Raw genomic sequence first — 23,728 nt, forward strand, 5'->3', positions numbered from 1 at the left:
CGGCGCTCAATTTTTTTTTTTAATAATAATAATATAAATAAATAAATAATTAATAGAATACCATGAGTTGTAACGTATAAGATTTTGTGCATCATAAGAACAAATTATTGTTATATCGACTGTTCCAGCCATAAGGAGATCACTTTGTTGAGGAACATCGTGTCCGTCATCTAGAATGCAACTCATCTGGGACAGGGAGAAAGACGCAGCAAGTTCCTATTGTAGAGTCGGAAGTAGGCTCGGGGACGCAAAATGAACTTGAATTGGGGAAGGGGGATGCGTGATCGAAAATGGGATCCGAGAAGGAAAAGAGCAGTGCAAATATAACGACGACAGGGTCTCAGAAGCAAAAGAAGGGTGCAAGACCGGGACATCCTGGGAGGTCACCCATCCCAGTACTACTCCGGTCCAAGCGCGCTTAACTGCGGAATTCTGATGGGATCCAGTGCACTAACGCTATTACGATCGCACCCAACATGAAACTGTTGCGTTCTCACCTTAGGCCGTGCATCGGGTTGCACCTTATATGGGATGCACCTTATCCAGCACTCTGAAGGTGCCTTATGGGGCACCCAGAATGCACGAGCAAGTAAAGAACACTCCGACAGTAAGAATGCGCCTTATCCGGCACTTAGTTTTTTTTTTAATAATAATAATATAAATAAATAATTAATTAATAGAATACCATGAGTTGTAACGTATAAGCTTTTGTGCATCATAAGAACGCAATGTTGTTATATCGACTGTTTCGGCCATATGGAGATCACTTTGTTGAGGAACATCGTGTCCGTCATCTAGAATGCAACTCGTCTGGGACAGGGAGAAAGACGCAGGAAGTTCCTATCAAAGAGTCGGAAGTAGGCTCGGGGACCCAAAATGAACTTGAATTGGGGAAGCGGGATGCGCGATTGAAAATGGGCTCTGAGATGGAAAAGAGCAATGCAAATATAACAACGACAGGGTCTAAGAAGCAAAAGAAGGGTGCAACACCAGGACTTCCCGGGAGGTCACCCATCCCAGTACTACTCCGGCCAAAGCGCACTTAACTGCGAAGTTCTGATGGGATCCGACGCACTAACGCTGGTATGATCGCACCCAACATAAAACTGTTGCGTCCTCACCTTAGGCCGTGCATCGGGTTGCACCTTATCTGGGATGCACCTTATCCAGCACTCCGAACGTGCATTATGGGGCACCCAGAATGCACGAGCAAGTAAAGAGCACTCCGACAGTAAGAATGCGCCTTATCCGGCGCTCAGTTTTTTATTATTATTATAATAATAATATAAAAAAATAAATAATTAATAGAATACCATGAGTTGTAACGTATAAGCTTTTGTGCATCATAAGAACACATTGTTGTTATATCGACTATTTCGGCCATACGGAGATCACTTTGTTGAGGAACATCGTGTCCGTTATCTAGAATGCAACTCGTCTGGGACAGCGAGAAAGACGCAGCAAGTTCCTATCGCAGAGTCGGAAGTAGGCTCGGGGACCCAAAATGAACTGAATTGGGGAAGGGGGACGCGCGATCGAAAATGGGCTCCGAGAAGTAAAAGAGTAGTGCTAATATAACGATGACAGGGTCTAAGAAGCAAAAGAAGGGTTCAACACTGGGACTTCCCGGGAGGTCACCCATCCCTGTACTACTCCGGCCCAAGCGCGCTTAACTGTGCAGTTCTGATGGGATCCGGTGCACTAATGCTGGTATGATCGCACCCAACATGAAACTGTTGCATCCTCACCTTAGGCCGTGAATCGGGTTGCACCTTAACTGGGATGCACCTTATCCAACACTCCGAACGTGCCTTATGGGGCACCGAGAATGCACAAGCAAGTAAAGAGCACTTTGACAGTAAGAATGCACCTTATCCGACACTCGGTTTTTTATTTATAATAATAATAATTCAAATAAATAAATAATTAATAGAATACCATGAGTTGTAATGTATAAGCTTTTGTGCATCATAAGAACGCATTGTTGTTATATCGACTATTTCGGCCATACAGAGATCATTGTGTTGAGGAACATCGTGTCCGTCATGTAGAATGCAACTCGTCTGGGACAGGGAGAAAGACGCAGCAAGTTCCTACTGCGGAGTCGAAAGTAGGCTCGGGGACCCAAAATGAACTTGAATTGGGGAAGTGGGTCGCGTGATCGAAAATGGGCTCCGAGAAGGAATAGAGCAGTGCAAATATAACGACGACAGGGTCTAAGAAGCAAAAGAAGGGTGCAACACCGGGACTTCCCGGGAGGTCACCCATCCCAGTACTACTCCGGCCCAAGCGCGCTTAGTTGCAGAATTCTGATGGGATCCGGTCCACTAACGCAGGTATGATCGCACCCAATATGAAACTGTTGCGTCCTCACCTTAGGCCGTGCACCGAGTTGCACCTTATTTGGGATGCACCTTAGCCAGCACTCCGAACGTGCCTTATGGGGCACCCAGAATGCACGAGCAATAAAGAGCACTCCGACAGTAAGAATGCGCCTTATCTGGCGCTCAGTTTTTTTTTTATAATAATAATAATACAAATAAATAAATAATTAATAGAATACCATGAGTTGTAACGTATAAGCTTTTGTGCATCATAAGAACGCATTGTTGTTATGTCGACTATTTTAGCCATACAAAGATCACTTTGTTGAGGAACATTGTGTCCGTCATCTAGAATGCAACTCGTCTGGGACAGGGAGAAAGATGCAGCAAGTTCCTATCGCAGAGTCGGAAGTAGGCTCGGGGACCCAAAATGAACTTGAATTGGGGAAGGGGGACGCGCGATTGAAAATGGGCTCCGAGAAGGAAAAGAGCAGTGCAAATATAACGACGACAGGGTCTAAGAAGTAAAAGAAGGGTGCAACACCGGGACTTCTCGGGAGGTCACCCATCCTAGTACTACTCCGGCGCAAGCGTGCTTAACTGTGGAGTTCTGATGGGATCCGGTGCACGAACGCTGGTATGATCGCACCCAACATGAAACTGTTGCGTCCTCACCTTAGGCCGTGCATCGAGTTGCACATTATCTGGGATGCACCTTATCCAGCACTCTGAACGTGCCTTATGGGGCACCCAGAATGTATGAGCAAGTAAAGTGCACTCCGACAGTAAGAATGCGCCTTATCAGGCGCTCAGTTTTTTTTTTATTATAATAATAATATAGATAAATAAATAATAAATAATATACCATGAGTTGTAACGTATAAGCTTTTGTGCATCATAAGAACGCATTGTTGTCATATCGACTGTTTCGGCCATACGAAGATCACTTTGTTGAGGAACATCGTGTCCATCATCTAGAATGCAACTCGTCTGGGACAGGGGGAAAGATGCAGCAAGTTCCTATTGCAGAGTCGGAAGTAGGCCCGGGGACCCAAAATGAACTTGAATTGGGGAAGGGGGATGCGTGATCGAAAATGGGCTCCAAGAAGGAAAAGAGCAGTGCAAATATAATGACGACAAGGTCTAAGAAGCAAAAGAAGGGTGCAACACCGGGACTTCTCGGGAGGTTACCCATCCCAGTACTACTCTGGCCCAAGCGTGCTTAACTGCAGAATTCTGATGGGATCCGATCCACTAACGCAGGTATGATCACACCCAACATGAAATTGTTGCGTCCTCACCTGAGGCCGTGGATCGGGTTGCACCTTATCTGGGATGCACCTTATCCAGCACTCCGAACATGCCTTATGGGGCACCCAGAATGCACGAGAAAGTAAAGAGCACTCCGACAATAAGAATGCGCGTTATTCGGCGCTCAATTTTTTTTTAATAATAATAATAATACAAATAAATAAATAATTAATAGAATACCATGAGTTGTAACGTATAAGCTTTTGTGCATCATAAGAACGCATTGTTGTTATATCGACTGTTTCGGCCATACGAAGATCACTTTGTTGAGGAACATCGTGTCCGTCATCTAGAATGCAACTCGTCTGGGACAGGGAGAAAGACGCAGCAAGTTCCTATCGTAGAGTTGGAAGTAGGCTCGGGGACCCAAAATGAACTTGAATTGGGGAAGGGGGACGCGCGATCGAAGATGGGCTTTGAGAAGGAAAAGAGCAGTGCAAATATAATGACGACAGGGTCTAAGAAGTAAAAGAATGGTGCAACACCGGTACTTCTCGGGAGGTCACGCATCCGAGTACTACTCCGGCGCAAGCGCGCTTAACTGTGGAGTTCTGATGGGATCCGGTGTGCTAACGCTGGTATGATCGCACCCAACATGAAACTGTTGCGTCCTCACCTTAGGTCGTGCATCGGGTTGCACCTTATCTAGGATGCACCTTATCCAGCACTCCGAACGTTCCTTATGGGGCACCCATAATGCACGAGCAAGTAAGGAGCACTCCAACAGTAAGAATGCGCCTTATCAAGCGCTCAGTTTTTTTATTATTATAATAATAATAAAGATAAATAAATAATAAATAATATACCATGAGTTGTAACGTATAAGATTTTGTGCATCATAAGAATGCATTGTTGTCATATCGACTGTTTCGGCCATACGAAGATCACTTTGTTGAGGAACATTGTGTGTGTCATCTAGAATGTAACTCGTCTGGGACAGGGAGAAAGACGCAGCAAGTTCCTATCGTAAAGTCGGAAGTAGGCTCGGGGACCCAAAATGAACTTGAATTGGGGAAGGGGGACGCGTGATCCAAAATGGGCTCCGAGAAGGAAAAGAGCAGTGCAAATATAATGACGACAGGGTCTAAGAAGCAAAAGAAAGGTGCAACATCGGGACTTCCTGGGAGGTCACCCATCCCAGTACTACTTCGGCCCAAGCGCGCTTAACTGTGGAGTTTGAATGAGATCCGGTGCACTATCGCTTGTATGATCACACCAAATATGAAACTGTTGCGTCCTCACCTTAGGCCATGCATCGGGTTGCACCTTGTCTAGGATGCACCTTATCCAACACTCCGAACATGCCTTATGGGGCACCCAGAATGCACGAGCAAGTAAAGAGCACTCTGACAGTAGGAATGCGCCTTATCCGGTGCTCAATTTTTTTTTTCAATAATATAAATAAATAAATAATTAATAGAATACCATGAGTTGTAACGTATAAGCTTTTGTGCATCATAAGAATGCATTGTTGTTATATCGACTGTTTCGGCCATACGGAGATCACTTTGTTGAGGAACATCATGTCCGTCATCTAGAATGCAACTCGTCTGGGACAGGGAGAAAGACGCAGCAAGTTCCTATCGCAGAGTCGGAAGTAGGCTTGGGGACCCAAAATGAACTTGAATTGGGGAAGGGGGACGCGCGATCGAAAATGGGTTCCTAGAAGGAAAAGAGCAGTGCAAATATAACGACGACAGGGTCTAAGAAGCAAAAGAATTGTGCAACACCAGGACTTCCCAGGAGGTCACCCATCCCAGTACTACTTTGGGCCAAGGGCGCTTAACTGCAAAGTTCTGATGGGATCCGATGTTAGGATAAACCACAGACAGAAATTAAAAACTACAATCAAATATAACCAATAACTGAAAAATAATAGATCACACAGAAATGAACACAATGCACCAATATTTAACGTGCTTCACCCAATCCCTAGGCTACGTCCACCAAACTGAAAGTCTAATCTTATTACAAACTCGTGATTACAACCTGATTACAATCCGTAATCCCTTACAGCTCAATACCGCCACAAGAACCAATTTTGCATCACAACATAATGAAAAATACCCAACCCTAAGCTCTTTTCCTGATCAATCAACACAATCTAACAATCTCCCACTTGGGGACTGATCAGGCTCCACGCTAAACAACAATCTCCCACTTGGAGACTTATCGTGTAGCAATACCACTACCACATGGTGCTCCCACTGGATCAAACCACCCTGGACTCTACTGTTCTTTTATTCAGGTTCAGTCTAAAACACCAACCGAAGCTGAAGAGGAGTTCAACTTCTCCCTTGTTACAACCTTTGTGAACATATCTGATGGATTTTCATTGGTATGTATCTTCTCTAGCTTTAACTGTCCATCCTCCAAAATTGACCGAATGAAATGGTACCACAACTGTATGTGTTTGGTCTTAGAATGCAGAACTAAATTCTTAGCAAGATGAATGGCACTCTGACTATCTATGAACAAATAATTATCCTTCTGAGGATGTCCCAATTATTCCAAGAAGAACTGAAGCCATATCATTTCCTTGGCTGCCTCTGTAACAACAACATACTACGCCTCTGTAGTGGATAGAGCATTAATCTTCTATAACCTAGAAACCCAGCTCATGACTGCCCCACCAACAGTTAAGACATAACCTATAGTACTCCACCTGGTATCAATATCCATAGCCAGATCTGAGTCAACATAGCCTTGTAAATCAGTAGTAGAGCCCCCAAAGTGTAAACACTTATTAGATGTTCCTCTCAAATATCTGAGAATCCACTTGACAGCATTTCAATGCTCAAATCCTGGATGACTCATATACCTACTAATGACTCCCACTACATGTGTAAATATCTGGCCTAGTGAATACCATAGCATACATCAAGCTTCCTACAACTAAAGCATAGGGTACGTTGGACATCTTATCCTCATCTTCCTGTATCTTGGGACACATTTCCTTAGTCAATTTCAAATGACTGGGTAAAGGTGTGCTGACAGATTTAGCATTCTCCATAGAGAAATGTTGTAACACCTTCTCAACATAATCAGCTTGAGATAGCGTCAATGTTCTGTTCTTCCTATCTCTACAAATCTTCATACCAAGGATTTGTTTTGCTGCCCCCAAATCCTTCATAGAAAATACATGTGCTAATTGGCATTTCAACCCCTTAATATGATCCATGTTAGACCCAGCTACAAGCATATCATCAACATATAAACATAAAATAATGTAGCTATCATCATCCAACCTCTAAAAATAAACACAGTAATCTGAATGACACCTGTTATATCCATGCTCATGCATAAAACTGTCAAATTTCAGATACCATTGCCGAGGTTCTTGCTTCAAGCCATATAAACTTTTCTTCAATTTGCACACTAAGTTCTCCTTACCTTTGACCCCAAAACCCTGTGGCTGAGCCATATATATTTATTCATCCAAATCACCATGAAGAAAGGCTATTTTAACATCCATCTTCTCTAAATGCAAATCTTCAGTAGCCACAAGACTTAAAACAGTATGAATGGAAGTCATTTTAACAACAGGAGAAAATATCTCATCAAAATCAATTCCATTTTTCTATGCAAATCCTTTTACAACTAACCTAGCCTTAAATCTTTTCTTACCTCATTCCTCTTCTTTCAACCTGTAAACCCACTTATTCTATAAAGCCTTTTTACCTGCATGCAACTTGCACAAATCCCATGTCTTATTTTTCAGCAAAGAGTCCATTTCATCTTTCATTGCAGACTCCCACTGAATCTTAGTAGCCACCTGCATTGCTTCATCATAACTTTCAGGTTCACCAACATCAGTAAGTAAAATAGAATACAAAGAGGGAGAAAACCTTTGTGGAGGTCTAATTTGCCTGGTTGATTGTCTAACATTCACTGGTGTGTGTGGTATTTGTTGTTGCAGTTATTGCACATCATGAGGAATGGCTGGAACATTAGCTTTTGGAATATCATCCAGCACTACATAATCATCTTCTTTCTTCTCATGTTGCTGCAACAGATCTTTGTACAACACTTTCTCATTGAATATGACATCTCGACTTCTAATAATTTTAAGATTTTCAAAATCCCAAAGCCTATAGCCAAATTCATTAATGCCATATCCAACAAAGACACATTTCTTTGATTTAGCTTCTAGCTTGGTTCTATTTTCAGAGTCTATATGAGCAAAAGCTTCACAACCGAAGGTCTTGAGAAAAGAATAACTCACCTTCTTACCAGTCCATGCTTCCTCTAGAATACCACAACCCAAAGGAGTAGAGGGACCTGTATTAATCAAATATACTGTAGTATTGACAGCCTCTTCCCACATGTGTAAGGGCAACCCAGCATGCAACCTCATGCTCCTTGCACACTCCATTATAGTCCTATTCATGCATTCAACCACTCCATTTTCCTGTGGAGTCCTTTGAACATTTTTCTGTCTATGAATACCATTAGTGGAGCAATAATCTTCAAATTCATGATTGCAATACTCACCACCATTATTAGATCTGAGACATTTTAATTTCTTACTAGTTTCATTTTCAACCAAGCATTTCCATTGCTTAAAAGTTTGAAATACATCAGATTTCTGTCTAAGGAAATAAACCCATACTTTTCTAGTTGTGTCATCAATAAATGTAACATAATAATGAGACCCACCAAGGGAAGATACCTGAGCTGGTCCCCATACATCTGTATGCACAAGCTGTAATTTCTCCTTTTTGTTTTCCTTCCCAGTCTTTACAAAAATTACTCTCTTTTGTTTTCCATACACACAACTTTCATAGACATCCATATTCACACATTTCAGACCCGGTAAAACTTTCTTTTAATGAAGTACTTTCATACCTTTCTCACTCATGTGCCCAAGTCTATTGTGCCACAACGCTGTATCAGAATCTACAGTAGCTATTTGTTCTCCCTGCTCAACTGCAACAATTGTTCCTGAACATTCATTTTTCTCTGAAACAATCAAAGTAGAAGGAACAATATGACCTGTACAAAGATATAAGATGCCTACTTTCACACCTTTTGCTACTACAAGGGAACCTTTTGAAACCTTCCAATTTTTATCATTAAAAGTAACTACACAACCCTCATCACCGAGTTGCCCTGCTGAAATTAAATTCCTACTTAGTTTTGAAACATGTCTTACCTCATGCAGTAGCCAATGATTCCCATTCTGCAACTTAATCTTAATTTTTCCCTTTCCAATAATCTGACAGGGTTCATTATCCCCCAAATAAATAAGCCCAAAATCCCCTTGGACATAATCAATGAAATAACCTCTATGAGGTGTAGCATGAAATGAAGCACCAAAATCTAAAACCCATGAATCATCAACACTCTCTAAAGATAGAAGAAAAGTATCCTCTTCGGATTTTTTACTTACCACATTTGCCTCCTTGTCTCCATATGATTTATCTCCTTCATTTTTCTTTCGATTCCAGCAATCTTTCTTTTTGTGCCTTGGTTTCCCACAGTACCAGCAATCATTTGGTCCTCTCGATTGAGACCTCCTCCCCTTTGACTTTCCTCTTGATTTTCCACAATTTCTAGAGTTACTTCCTCTTTCAGTCGTTCTGCCCCTGCTTTGTACATTTAAAGCACTTCCTGATGTAGATCCACTTGAGGATTTTCTACAAGTTTTCTCACTTAAGATAACACCGATCACATCATCATATTTTAGGGTACTAGATCCAGGAATAGAATTACTCACCGCCATTACCAAGCCATTCCAGCTTTCAAGCAAAGAACACAAAATCAAGAGAGCCCTAATTTCTTCATCAAAATTGATACCCACAGAAGATAATTGACTAGTAATAGAATTAAACTCATTTAAATGATCTGCAACAGATCCACCTTCTGCCATTTTCATATTAAATAAATGCTTCATGAGAAATACCTTGTTTCAAGCAGAGGGCTTTTCATACAGTGTCGCTAGGGTTTTCATCAAATATTCTGTCATCTTTGCTTTTGTAATATTAAATGCCACTGATGGTGCCAAGCATAACCGAATGCTTCTGAGTGACTTTCTGTCCAAAAGATCCCATTCAGCCTCTGACATAATTCCCTGATTCTTGGCTTTGCCTTCCAACATCTTCCATAAATCCTTCTAATATAGATAGTCTTCCATTTGCATCTTCCATAACTGGAAGTTCTGCCCATTAAACTTGTCAACCCTCAACTTACCCTCATCTGCCATCGCTCCCACTCAACCGTGAGACTCCCACTTAACCATGAGAATTTCCTGCAGAGGATAATTGAAAGACAACCTCGCTCTGATACCACTTGTTAGGATAAACCACAGACAGAAATAAAAAACTACATGCAAATATAACCAATAACTAAGAAATAATAGATCACACAGAAATGAACACAAGGCACCAAGATTTAACGTCGTTCACCCAATCCCTTGGCTATGTCCACCAAACAGCAAGTCCGATCTTATTACAATCCAGTGATTAAAACCTAATTACAATCCATAATCCCTTATAGCTCAATAACGCCGCAAGAACCAATTTCGCATCACAACATAATGAAAAATACCCAACCAAGTTCTTATGGGATGCGGTGTAATAACGCTGGTATGATCGCACCCAACATGAAACTGTTGCATCCTCACCTTAGGCCGTGCATCGGGTTGCACCTTATTTGGGATGCACCTTATCCAACACTCTGAACGTGCCTTATGGGGCACCCAGAATGCACGAGCAAGTAAAGAGACCTCCGACATTAAGAATGCACCTTATCTGACACTCAGAAGGCACCAATAGGAGGAAGGGCATGAGTTTCCACAGGGATAACATCTCCTAACGAATCCATGTTGTTCAGAATTTCAAGAAGAACGGAGGGGGGGGGGGGGGGGGGGAGAAGTTACGACCCTCCAAAATTGTAGAATACCATGAGTTGTAATGTATAAGCTTCTGTGCATCATAAGAATGCATTGTTATTATATCAATTATTTCAGCCATACAGAGATCACTTTTTTGAGGAACATCGTGTCTGTCATCTAGAATGCAACTCATCTGGGACAGGGAGAAAGACGCAACAAGTTCCTATCGTAGAGTCGAAAGTAGGCTCGGGGACCCAAAATGAACTTGAATTGGGGAAGGGGGACGCGCGATCGAAAATGGGCTCCGAGAAGGAAAAGAGCAGTGCAAATATAACGACGACAGGGTCTAAGAAGCAAAAGAAGGGTGCAACACCGGGAGTTCCTGGGAGGTCACCCATCCCAGTACTACTTCGGCCCAAGTGCGCTTAACTACGGAGTTCTGATGGGATCTAGTGCACTAACGTTGGTATGATCGCACCCAACATGAAACTGTTGTGTCCTCACCTTAGGCTGTGCATCGGGTTGCACCTTATCTGGGATGCACCTTATCCAACACTCCGAACATGCCTTATGGGGCACCCAGAATGCACGATCAAGTAAAGAGCACTTCAACATTAAGAATGCACCTTATCCGGTGCTTAGAAGGCACGAAAAGGAGGATACACGTGAGTTTCCATGGGGATAACATCTCCTAATGAATCCACGTTGTTGAGAATTTCAAGAAGAACGGAGGGGGGGGGGGGGTGAAAAGTTACGATCCTCAGAAGTTGTAGAATACCATGAGTTGTAACGTATAAGCTTCTGTGCATCATAAGAACGCATTGTTATTATATCGACTATTTCGGCCATACGGAGATCACTTTGTTGAGTAACATCGTGTCCGTCATCTAGAATGCAACTCATCTAAGACAGGGAGAAAGACACAGCAAGTTCCTATTGTAGAGTCGAAAGTAGGCTCGGGGACCCAAAATGAACTTGAATTGGGGAACGGGGACGCGCGATCAAAAATGGGCTCCGAGAAGGAAAAGAGCAGTGCAAATATAATGACGGCAAGGTCTAAGAAGCAAAAGAAGGGTGCAACACTGGGACTTCCCGAGAGGTCACCCATCCCAGTACTACTTCGGCCCAAGCGTGCTTAACTGCAGAGTTCTGATGGGATTCGATGCACTAACGCTGGCATGATTGCACCCAACATGAAATTGTTGCATCCTCACCTTAGGCCGTGCATCGGTTTGCACCTTATCTGGGATAAAGCTTATCCAACACTCCGAATGTGCCTTATGGGGCACCCAAAATGCACGAGGAAGTAAAGAGCACTCCGACATTAAGAATGCGCCATATCCAGTAATCAGAAGGCACCAATAGGATGAAAGGCATGAGTTTCCACGGCGATAACATATCCTAACGAATCCACGTTGTTGAGAATTTCAAGAATTACGAAGGGGGGGGGTGAAAAGTTACGACCCTCGAAAGTTGTAGAATACCATGAGTTGTAACGTATAAGCTTCTATGCATCATAAGAACGCATTTTTATTATATCGACTGATTCTACTATACAAAGATCACTTTTTTGAGGAACATCATGTCCGTCATCTAGAATGCAACTCGTCTAGGATTGGGAGAAAGACGCAGCAAGTTCCTATTGCGGAGTCGAAAGTAGGCTCGGGGACCCAAAATGAACTTGAATTGGGGAACGAGGACGCGCGATCGAAAATGGGTTCCGAGAAGGAAAAGAGCAGTGCAAATATAACAACGACAAGATCTAAGAAGCAAAAGAAGGGTGCAACACTGGGACTTCCCAGGAGGTCACGCATCCCAGTACTACTCTGGCCCAAGCGTGCTTAATTGCGGAGTTCTAATGGGATCTGGTGCACTAATGCTGGTATGATCACACCCAACATGAAACTGTTGCGTCCTCACCGTAGGCCGTGCATCAGGTTGCACCTTATCTGGGATGCATCTTATCCAGCACTCTGAACGTGCCTTATGGGGCACCCAAAATGCAAAAGCAAGTAAAGAGCACTCCGACATTAAGAATGTGCGTTATTCGGTGCTCAGAAGGCACCAATAGGAGGAAAAGCGCAAGTTTCCACGGGGATACCATCTCCTAATGAATCCACGTTGTTGAGAATTTCAAGAAGAATGGAGGGAGTGGGGTGAAAAGTTACGACCCTCAGAAGTTGTAGAATACCATGAGTTGTAACATATACGCTTCTGTGCATCATAAGAACGCATTATTATTATATCAGCTATTTCGGCCATACGGAGATCACTTTGTTGAGGAACATCGTGTCCGTCATCTAGAATGCAACTCATCTGGGACAAGGAGAAAGACACAGCAAGTTCCTATCGCAGAGTGGGAAGTAGGCTCGGGGACCCAAAAAGAACTTGAATTGGGGAATGGGGATGCATGATCGAAAATGGGCTCCGAGAAGGAAAAGAGTAGTGCAAATATAACAACGACAGGTTCTAAGAAGCAAAAGAAGGGTGACCCACCGAGACTTTTAGGGAGGTGACCCATCCCAATGCTACTCCAGCCCGAGCGCGCTTAACTACAGAGTTTTGGTGGGATCTGGTGGACTAACGCTGGTATGATCGCACCCTACATGAAACTGTTACATCCTCACCTTAGGCCGTGCATCAGGTTGCACCTTATCTAGGATGTACCTTATCCAACACTGAAAACATGCCTTATGGGGCACCCAAAATGCACGACCAAGTAAAGAGAACTCTGACATTTAAAATACGGCTTATCCAACACTCAAAAGGCACTAATAGGAGGAAAGGCGTGAGTTTCCACGGGGATAACATCTCCTAATGAATCCATGTTGTTGAGAATTTCAAGAAGAACGGGGGGGGGGGGGGGGGGGGGTGAAAAGTTACGACCCTCGAAAGTTGTAGAATACCATGAGTTGTAACGTATAAGCTTTTGTGCATCATAAGAACGCATTGTTATTATATCAAATTTTTCGGCCATACGAAGATCACTTTGTTGAGGAACATTGATTTCGTCATCTAGAATGCAACTCGTCTGGGACAGGGAGAAAGACGCAACAAGTTCCTATCATGGAGTCAGAAGTAGGCTCGAGGACCCAAAACGAACTTGAAATGGGGAACGGGGATGCGCAATTGAAAATGGGCTCCAAGAAGGAAAAGAGCAGTGCAAATGTAACGACGACAGGGTCTAAGAAGCAAAAGAAGGGTGCAACACCAGGAGGTCACCCATCCCAGTACTACTCCGGCCCAAGCGCGCTTAATTACGGAGTTCTGATGGGATCTGGTGCACTACTGATAGTATGATCACACCCAACATGAAACTGTTGCATCCTTGCCTTAGGCCGTGCAGCAGGTTGCACCTTATCTGGGATGCTCCTTATCCAGTACTCCTAATGTGCCTTCTGGGCCACTCAGAATGCACGAGCAAGTAAAGAGCACTCTGACATTAAGAATGCACCTTATCCGGTGCTCAGAAGGCACCAATAGGAGGAAAGGCGCGAGTTTCCACGGGGATAACATCTCCCGACGAATCCACGTTGTTTAGAATTTCAAGAAGAACGGAGGGGGGGATGAAGAGTTACGACCCTCGAAAGTTGTAGAATACCATGAGTTTTAACGTATAAGCTTCTGTGCATCATAAGAACGCATTGTTATTATATTGACTGTTTCAGCTATAAGGAGATTATTTTGTTGAGGAACATCGTGATCGTCATCTATAATGAAACTCATCTGGGACAGGAACAAAGACACAACAAGTTCCTATCTCGGAGTAGAAAGTAGGCTCGGGGACCCAAAATGAACTTGAATTGGGGAACAGGGACGCGGGATCGAAAATGGGCTCCGAGAAGTAAAAGAGGAGTGCAAATATAACGACGAAAGGGTCTGAGAAGTAAAAGAAGGGTGCAACACCGGACTTCCCAGGAGGTCACCCATCCCAGCACTACTCCGGCCCAAGCGTGCTTAACTGCGGAGTTTTGATGGGATCTAGTGCACTAACGCTAGTATGATCGCACCCAACATGACACTATTGTGTCCTCACCTTAGGCTGTGCATCAGGTTGCACCTTATCCAGCACTCAGAACATTCCTTATGGGGCACCTAGAATGCACGAGCAAGTAAAGAGCACTCTGACATTAAGAATGCACCTTATTCGGCGCTCAGAAGGCACTAACACTAGTATGATTGCACCCAACATGAAACTGTTGCGTCCTCACCTTAGGCCATGCATCGGGTTGCACCTTATCTAGGATGCACCTTATCCAACACTATGAACATTCCTTATGGGGCACCCAGAATGCACGAGCAAGTAAAGAGCACTTTGACATTAAGAATGCATCTTATTCGGTGCTCACAAGGCACTAATAGGAGGAAAGGCGTGAGTTTCCACGGGGATAACATCTCCTAACGAATCCACGTTGTTGAGAATTTCAAGAAGAACGGAGGGGAGGTTAAAAGTTACAACTCTCAAAAGTTGTAGAATACCATGAGTTGTAATGTATAAGCTTCTATGCATCATAAGAATGCATTGTTATTATATCGACTACTTTGGCCATATGGAGATCACTTTGTTGAGGAACATCGTTTCCATCATCTAGAAAGCAACTCATCTGGGACAGGGAGAAGACGCAACAAGTTCCTATCGTGGAGTCAGAAGTAGGCTCGTGGACCCAAAATGAACTGTAATTGGGGAACGGGGACGCGCGATCAAAAATGGGCTCCGAGAAGGAAAAGAGGACTGCAAATATAACGACGATAGGGTCTAAGAGGCAAAAGAAGGGTGCAACACCAGGAGTTCCCAGGAGGTCACCCATCCCAGTACTACTCCGGCCAAGGCGCGCTTAATTGCAGAGTTCTTATGGGATGCGATGCACTAACGCTGGTATGATCGCACCGAACATGAAACTGTTGCACCCTTACCTTAGGCCATGCATTGGGTTGCACCTTATTGGGATGCACCTTATCCAGCACTCCGAACGTGCCTTATGGGGCACACAGAATGCACGAGCAAGTAAAGAGCAGTCCAACATTAAGAATGCACCTTATCCGGCTCTCAGAAGACATGAATAGGAGGAAAGGCACGAGTTTCCACGGGATAACATCTCCTAACGAATCCACATTGTTGAGAATTTCAAGAAGAATGGAGGGGGGGGGGGGTGGGTGAAAAGTTACGACCCTCGGAAGTTGTAGAATACCATGAGTTGTAATGTATAAGCTTCTGTGCATCATAAGAACACATTGTTATTATATCGACTATTTTGGCCATACGAAGATCACTTTGTTGAGGAACATCGTGTCCGTCATCTAGAATGTAACTTGTCAGGGACAGGGAGAAGGTCGCAACAAGTTCCTATTGCGGAGTCCAAAGTAGGCTTGGGGACCGCAAATGAACTTGAATTGGGGAACGGGGACGTGCATTTGAAAATAGGGTTTGAGAAGGAAAATAGTAGTGCAAATATAGTGATGACAGGGTCTAAGAAGCGAAAGATGGGTGCAACACCAGGACATACTAGGAGGTCACCCATCCTAGTTTACTCCGGCCAAAGTGCGCTTAACTACGCATTTCTAATGAGATCTGATGCACTAACGATAGTATGATCACACCCAACATAAAATTGTTGTGTCCTCACCTTTGGCCATGCATCGGGTTGCCCCGTATCTGGGATGCACCTTATCCAGCACTCCGAACATGCCTTATGGGGCACCCAGAATGCACAAGCAAGTAAAGAGCACTCTAACTTTTAGAATGCGCCTTATCCGGCGCTCAGAAGGCACCAATAGGTGGAAAGGCACGAGTTTCCACGGGGATAACATCTCCTAACGAATCCATGTTGTTGAGAATTTCAAGAAGAACGGAGGGTGGGGGGGTGAAAAGTTATGACCCTCGAAAGTTGTAGAATACCATGAGTTGTAATGTATAAGCTTTTGTGCATCATAAGAACAAATTGTTATTATATTGACTATTTCAGCCATACAGAGATCACTTTGTTGAGGAACATCGTGTCTATCAGCTAGAATGCAAGTCTTCTAGGACAGGGAGAACGACGCAGCAAGTTCCTATCGCAGAATCGAAAGTAGGCTCGGGGACCCAAAATGAATTTGAATTCGGGAATGAGGATGCACAATCGAAAATGGGCTCAGGGAAGGGAAAGAGAAGTGAAAATATAACAACGACAAGGTCTAAGAAGCAAAAGAAGGGTTCAACACTGAGACTTCCCGGGAGGTCACCCATCTGAGTACTACTCCGACCCAAGCGCAGTTAACTGTGGAGTTTTGATGGGATCCGGTGCACTAACGCTGGTATGATCACACCTAACATGAAACTATTGCCTCCTCACCTTAGGCTGTGCATTGTGTTGCACCTTATCCAGCACTCTGAACGTGCCTTATGGGGAACCTAGAATGCACGAGCAAGTAAAGAGCACTCTGACATTAAGAATGCACCTTATCTGTCGCTCAGAAGGCACCAATAGGAGGAAAGGCATGAGTTTCCACGGGGATAATATCTCCTAATGAATCCACATTCTTGAGAATTTCAAGAAGAATGGAGGGGGGGGGGGGGGGGGGTGAAAAGTTACGACCCTCGGAAGTTTTAGAATACCATGAGTTGTAACATATAAGCTTTTGTGCATCATAAGAACGCATTGTTATTATATCGACTGTTTCAGCCATACGGAGATCACTTTGTTGAGGAACATCATGTCTTTCATCTAGTATCCAACTTATCTGGGATAGGAAGAAAGACGTAGCAAGTTCCTATCCCAGAGTTAGAAGTAGGCTCGGGGACCCAAAATGAACTTGAATTGGGGAACAGGGACGTGCAATCAAAAATGGGCTCCGAGAAGTAAAATAGCTATGCAAGTATAAGGAAGACAGGGTCTGAGAAGTAAAAGAAGGGTGCAACACTGGGACTTCCCGCGAGGTCACCCATCCTAATACTACTCCAGCCCAGGCGTGCTTAACTATGGAGTTCTGATGGGATCAGGTGTAGGAACACTGGTATGATCGCACCCAACATGAAACTATTGTGTCCTCACCTTAGGCCATGCATTAGGTTGCACCTTATCCAGCACTCGAAACGTGCCTTATGGGGCACCCAGAATGCATGAACAAGTAAAGAGCACTTCGACATTAAGAATGCGCCTTATCCGGCGCTCAAAAGGCATCGATAGGAAGAAAGGCGCGAGTTTGCATGAGGATAACATCTCCTTACGAATCCACGTTGTTTAGAATTTCAAGAAGAACGGAGGTGGGGGGTGAAAAGTTACGACCCTCAAAAGTTGTTGAATACCATGAGTTGTAACGTATAAGCTTCTGTGCATCATAAGAACGCATTGTTATTATATCGATTGTTTCGGCCATACAAAGATCACTTTGTTGAGGAACATCGTGTCTGTCATCTAGAATGCAACTCGTCTGGGACAGGAAGAAAGACACAACAAGTTCCTATCCTTGAGTTGGAAGTAGGCTCAAGGACCCAAAATGAACTTGAATTGGGGAATGGGGATGCGTAATAAAAAATGGGCTCTTAGAAGTAAAAGAGTAGTACAAATCTAACAACGACAGGGTCTGAGAAGTAAAAGAAGGGTGCAACATCGGGACTTCTCGGGAGGTCACCCATCCCAATACTACTCTGGCCCAAGCCACTTAACTACGGAGTTATGATGGGATCCAGTGCAGAAATGCTGGTATGATCGCACCCAACATGAAACTGTTGCATACTCACCTTAGGCCGTGCATCGGGTTGCACCTTATTTAGCACTCCAAACATGCCTCATGGGGCACCCAGAATGCACAAGCAAGTAAAGAGCACTCCAACATTAAGAATGCGCCTTATCCGACACTTAGAAGGCAACAGTAGGAAGAGTGGCGCGAGTTTCCATGGGGATAACATCTCCTAATGAATCCACGTTGTTGAGAATTTCAAGAGGAACAGAGGTGGGGGGAGGAGACTTACGACCCTAGGAAGTTGTTGAATAGCATGAGTTGTAATGTATAAGCTTCTGTGCATCATAAGAATGCATTGTTATTATATCGACTGTTTTGGCCATACAAAGATCACTTTGTTGAGGAACATTGTGTCCATCATCTAGAATGCAACTCGTCTGGGACATGAAGAAAGATGCAGCAAGTTCCTATCCCGGAGTCGAAAGTAGGCTCGGGGACCCAAAATGAACTTGAATAGGGGAACGGGGATGCGCGATCGAAAATGGGTTTCGAGAAGTAAAAGAGTAGTGCTAATATAATGATGACAGGGTCTAAGAAGTAAAAGAAGGGTGCAACACCAAGACTTCCTGGGAGGTCACCCATCCCAGTACTACTCCAGCCCAAGCGCGCTTAACTGCGGAGTTCTGATGGGATTCAGTGCACTAATGCTGGTATGATCGCACCAAACATGAAACTATTGCATCCTCACTTCAAGGCATGCATTGGGTTGCACCTTATTTGGGATGCACCTTATCCAGCACTCCAAACGTGCCTTATGGGGCACCTAGAATGCACGAGGAAGTAAAGAGCACTCCAAGATTAAGAATGCACCTTATCCGGCGCTTAGAAGGCACCGATAGGAAGAAAGGCGCGAGTTTCAATGGGGATAACATCTCCTAACGAATCCACGTTGTTGAGAATTTCAAGAAGAACGGAGGTGGGGGGTGAAAAGTTATGGCCCTCGGAAGTTTTTGAATACCATGAGTTGTAACGTATAAGCTTCTGTGCATCATAAGAATGCATTGTTATTATATCAACTGTTTCGGCCATACAAAGATCACTTTTTTGAGGAACATTGTGTCCTTCATCTAGAATGCAATTCGTCTGGGATAGGAAGAAAGACGTAGCAAGTTCCTATCCTGGAGTCGAAAGTAGGCTTGGGGACCCAAAATGAAGTTGAATTGGGGAATGGGGACACGTGATCGAAAGTGGGCTCTGAGAAGTAAAAGACCAGTGCAAATATAGCAACGATAGGGTCTAAGAAGTAAAGGAATGGTGCAACACTAGGAATTCCTGGGAGGTCACCAATCTAAGTACTAGTTCGACCCAAGCACGCTTAACTGTGGAGTTCTGATGGGATCCGATGCACTAATGCTGGTATGGTCGCACCCAACATGAAATTGTTGCATCCTCACCTTCGGCTATGCATCGAGTTGCACCTTATTTGGGATGCATCTTATCCAACACTCCGAACGTGCCTTATGGGGCACCCAGAATGCATGAGCAAGTAAAGAGCACTCTGACATTAAGAATGTGCCTTATCCGGCACTTAGAAGGCACCAATAGGAAGAGAGGCATGAGTTTCCACGGGATAACATCTCCTAATGAATCCACGTTGTTGAGAATTTCAAGAAGAACGGAGGTGGGGGTGAAAAGTTACGACCCTCGAAAGTTGTAGTATACCATGAGTTGTAACGTATAAGCTTCTGTGCATCATAAGAATGCACATTTATTATATTGACTGTCTCGGCCATAAGGAGATCACTTTGTTGAGGAACATCATTTTAACATTGTGTCCATCATCTAGATTGCAACTCGTCTGGGATAGGAAGAAAGACACAACAAGTTCCTATCCCAGGTTTGGAAGTAGGCTAGGGGACCCAAAATGAAGTTGAATTGGGGAACGGGTACGCGCAATCGAAAATGGGCTCTGAGAACTAAAAGAGTAGTGCAAATATAATGATGACATGGTCTAACAAGTAAAAGAAGGTTGCAGCATTGGGACTTCCTGGGAACTCACCCATCCCAGTACTACTCCAGCCCATGCGCACTTAACTGCGGAGTTATGATGGGATCTGATGCACTAACGATGGTATGACTGCTCCTGACATGGAACTATGGCGTCCTCAGCTTAGGGCATGCAGCGGGTTGCACCTTATCTGCGATGGATCTTATCTAGCACTCTGAACATGCCTTATGGGGCACCCAGAATGCACAAGCAAGTAAAGAGCACTCTGATATTAAGAATGTGCCATATCTGGGACTCAAAAGGCACCAATAGGAAGAAAGGCATGGGTTTCCATGAGGATAACATCTCCTAATGAATCCACGTTGTTGAGAATTTCATGAAGAATGGAGGTGGGGGGTGAAAAGTCATGAAGCTCAGAAGTTGTCGAATACCATGAGTTGTAACGTATAAGCTTCCGTCCATCATAAGAGCGCATTGTTATTATCTCGTCTATTTCAGCCATACGGAGATCACTTTGTTGAGGAACATCATTTTAACATTGTGTCCGTCATCTAGAATGCAACTCATTTGGGACAAGAAGAAAGACACAACAAGTTCCTATCTTGGGGTCGGATGTAGGCTTTGGGATAGAAAATGAAGTCGAATTGGGGAACGGGGACGCGCGATCAAAATGGGCTCCGAGAACTAAAATAGTAGTGCAAATATAACAACGACACAATCTAAGAAGTAAAAGAAGGATGCAACACTAGGACTTCCCAGGAGCTCGCCAATCCCAGTACTACTCTAGCCCATGCGCGCTTCACTGTGGAGTTCTGATGGGATCCGGTGCACTAACACTGATATGATCACACCTGACATGAAACTGTTGCATGCTCACCTTAGGGCATTCATCGGGTTGCACCTGATGTAGGATGCACCTTATCCAGCACTCCGAACGTGCCTTATGGGGCACCCATAATGCACGAGCAAGTAAAGAGCACTTTGACATTAACAATGCGCCTTATCCGGCACTCAGAAGGCACCAATAGGAAGAAAGGCACGGGTTTCCACAGGGATAACATCTCCTAATGAATCCATGTTTTTGAGAATTTCAAAAAGAACAGAAGTGGGGGGTGAAAAGTTATGACCCTAGGAAGTTGTTGAATACCATGAGTTGTAACGTATAAGGTTTCGTCCGTCATAAGAATGCATTATTATTATATCAACTGTTTTAGCCATACGGAGATCACTTTGTTGAGGAGCATCATTTTAACATCGTGTCCGTCACCTAAAATGCAACTCGTCTGGGACAAGAAGAAAGATGTAGCAAGTTCCTATCTTAGAGTTAGAAGTAGGCTGAATTTGAATTGGGGAACGGGGACGCACGATCGAAAATCGGCTCTGAGAATTGAAAGTGTAGTGCAAATATAATGACGACATGGTCTAAGAAGTTAAAGAAGGGTGCAACACGGGGACTTCTAGGTAGGTCACCCATCCCAGTACTACTCTGACCTAGGCACGCTTAACTTGGGAGTATTGATGGGATCCGGTGCACTAACGCTGGTATAACTGCACCCAACATGAAACTGTTGCATGCTCACCTTAGGGCATGCACCGGGTTGCACCTTATCTAGGATGCACCAATAGGAAGAAAGGCGTGGGTTTCCATGGGGATAACATCTCCTAATGAATCCATGTTGTTGAGAATTTCAAGAAGGAAAGAGGTGGGCAGTGAAATGTTATGACCCTCAAAAGTTGTTGAATACAATGAGTTGTAATGTATAAGCTTCTGTCCATCATAAGAATGTGTTGTTATTATATCGACTGTCTTAGCCATACGGAGATCACTTTGTTAAGGAACATCGTTTTAACATTGTGTCCGTTATCTAGAATGCAACTTGTCTAGGATAGGAACAAAGACGCAACAAGTTCCTATCTCGGGGTTGAAAGTAGGCTTGGGGACCCAAATTGAAGTTGAATTGGGGAACGGTGATGTGCAATAGAAAATAGGATCCGAGAACAAAAAGAGTAGTGCAAATATAACAAGGACACGGTCTAAGAAGTAAAAGAAGGGTGCAACATTGGGACTTCCTGGGAGGTCACCCATCCTAGTACTACTCTGGCCTAGGCAAGCTTAACTGCGGAGTTCTGATGGGATCTAGTGCACTAACACTAGTATGACCACACCCAACATGAAACTCTTGGGTCCTCACCTTAGGGCATGCATTGGGTTGCACCTTATTTTGGATGCACCTTATCCAGAACTTTGAACGTGCCTTATGGGGCACCCAGAATGCACGAGCAAGTAAAGAGCACTTCGACATTAAGAATGCGCCTTATCCGGCACTTAGAAGGCACCAATAGGGAGAAAGGCATGGGTTTCCACGGGGATAACTTCTCCTAATGAATCCATGTTGTTGACAATTTCAAGAAGAACGAAGGTGGAGGGTGAAAAGTTATGACCCTCAAAAGTTGTTGAATACCATGAGTTGTAATGTATAAGGTTCTGTCCATCATAAGAATGCATTGTTATTATATCGACTGTTTCAGCCATACAAAGATCACTTTGTTGAGGAACATCGTTTTAACATTGTGTCCATCATCTAGAATGCAACTCGTCTAGGACAAGAAGAAAGATGTAGCAAGTTCATGTCCTAGGTTTGGAAATAGGCATGGGAACCCAAAATGAAGTTGAATAGGGGAACGGGGACGCGTGATCGAGAATGGGCTCCAAGAACTAAAAGAGTAGTGCAAATATAATAACAACATGTTGTAAGAAGTAAAAGAAGGGTGTAGTATCAGGACTTTTTAGGAGGTCACCCATCCCAGTACTACTCCGGCCTAGGCGCGCTTAAGTGCAGAGTTCTGAGGGGATCCGGTGCACTAACGCTGGTATGACCGCACCCAATATGAAACTCTTGCATCCTCACCTTAGGGCATGCATTGGGTTGCACCTTATCTAGGATGCACCTTATCCAACATTCCAAACATCCCTTATGGGGCACCCAGAATGCACAAGCAAGTAAAGAGCACTCCGACATTAAGAATGCGCCTGATCCAACACTCAGAAGGCACCAATAGGAAGAAAGGCACGGGTTTCCACAGGGATAACATATCCTAATGAATCCATGTTTTTGAGAATTTCAAGAAGAACGGAGGTGGGGGGTGAAAAGTTATGACCCTCAGAAGTTGTTGGATACCATGAGTTGTAACGTATAAGCTTCCATCCATCATAAGAACGCACTGTTATTATATCAACTGTTTCAGACATACGAAGATCACTTTGTTGAGGAACATCATCTTAACATCGTGTCCGTCATCTAGAATGCAACTTGTCTGGGATAGGAAGAAAGATGCAACAAGTTCCTATCCTAGGGTCAGAAGTAGGGTTGGGGACCTAAAATGAAGTTGAAGTGTAGAATGGGGACGCGCGATCAAAAATGGGCTTCGAGAACTAAAAGAGTAGAGCAAATATAATGATGACACAACCTAAGAAGTAAAAGTAGAGTGCAACACTGGGACTTCCTGGGAGGTTACCCATTCTAGTACTACTCCGGCCCAAGCCCACTTAACTGCAAAATTCTGATGGGATTCAATGCAATAACATTG

The 23,728-nt window shown here is 43.9% G+C and overlaps 19 pseudogenes; all 19 read right to left on the minus strand.

The window, feature by feature from the left end:
• Positions 1 to 354: 354 nt before the first annotated feature.
• On the minus strand, positions 355 to 473 carry LOC149529776 (5S ribosomal RNA; annotated as a pseudogene).
• Positions 474 to 978: 505 nt separating this feature from the next.
• On the minus strand, positions 979 to 1,097 carry LOC149529777 (5S ribosomal RNA; annotated as a pseudogene).
• A 508-nt stretch (positions 1,098 to 1,605) lies between these two features.
• Positions 1,606 to 1,724, minus strand: LOC149529778 (5S ribosomal RNA; annotated as a pseudogene).
• A 507-nt stretch (positions 1,725 to 2,231) lies between these two features.
• LOC149529779 (5S ribosomal RNA) lies at positions 2,232 to 2,350 on the minus strand (annotated as a pseudogene).
• Positions 2,351 to 2,856: 506 nt separating this feature from the next.
• Positions 2,857 to 2,975, minus strand: LOC149529780 (5S ribosomal RNA; annotated as a pseudogene).
• Positions 2,976 to 3,482: 507 nt separating this feature from the next.
• On the minus strand, positions 3,483 to 3,601 carry LOC149529781 (5S ribosomal RNA; annotated as a pseudogene).
• Positions 3,602 to 4,108: 507 nt separating this feature from the next.
• Positions 4,109 to 4,227, minus strand: LOC149529782 (5S ribosomal RNA; annotated as a pseudogene).
• A 6,604-nt stretch (positions 4,228 to 10,831) lies between these two features.
• On the minus strand, positions 10,832 to 10,950 carry LOC149529783 (5S ribosomal RNA; annotated as a pseudogene).
• A 591-nt stretch (positions 10,951 to 11,541) lies between these two features.
• Positions 11,542 to 11,660, minus strand: LOC149529784 (5S ribosomal RNA; annotated as a pseudogene).
• Positions 11,661 to 12,247: 587 nt separating this feature from the next.
• On the minus strand, positions 12,248 to 12,366 carry LOC149529785 (5S ribosomal RNA; annotated as a pseudogene).
• A 1,998-nt stretch (positions 12,367 to 14,364) lies between these two features.
• LOC149529786 (5S ribosomal RNA) lies at positions 14,365 to 14,482 on the minus strand (annotated as a pseudogene).
• A 759-nt stretch (positions 14,483 to 15,241) lies between these two features.
• On the minus strand, positions 15,242 to 15,360 carry LOC149529787 (5S ribosomal RNA; annotated as a pseudogene).
• Positions 15,361 to 17,358: 1,998 nt separating this feature from the next.
• Positions 17,359 to 17,477, minus strand: LOC149529788 (5S ribosomal RNA; annotated as a pseudogene).
• Positions 17,478 to 18,048: 571 nt separating this feature from the next.
• On the minus strand, positions 18,049 to 18,166 carry LOC149529789 (5S ribosomal RNA; annotated as a pseudogene).
• Positions 18,167 to 18,737: 571 nt separating this feature from the next.
• Positions 18,738 to 18,856, minus strand: LOC149529790 (5S ribosomal RNA; annotated as a pseudogene).
• Positions 18,857 to 19,443: 587 nt separating this feature from the next.
• Positions 19,444 to 19,562, minus strand: LOC149529791 (5S ribosomal RNA; annotated as a pseudogene).
• Positions 19,563 to 20,874: 1,312 nt separating this feature from the next.
• On the minus strand, positions 20,875 to 20,993 carry LOC149529792 (5S ribosomal RNA; annotated as a pseudogene).
• Positions 20,994 to 22,189: 1,196 nt separating this feature from the next.
• Positions 22,190 to 22,308, minus strand: LOC149529793 (5S ribosomal RNA; annotated as a pseudogene).
• A 598-nt stretch (positions 22,309 to 22,906) lies between these two features.
• Positions 22,907 to 23,025, minus strand: LOC149529794 (5S ribosomal RNA; annotated as a pseudogene).
• Positions 23,026 to 23,728: the final 703 nt, after the last annotated feature.

Source organism: Cupressus sempervirens, chromosome 11 (assembly GCF_028749045.1).
Source record: "Cupressus sempervirens isolate cs-2001-9-10 chromosome 11, ASM2874904v1, whole genome shotgun sequence".
Classification (NCBI taxonomy): Eukaryota; Viridiplantae; Streptophyta; class Pinopsida; order Cupressales; family Cupressaceae; genus Cupressus; species Cupressus sempervirens.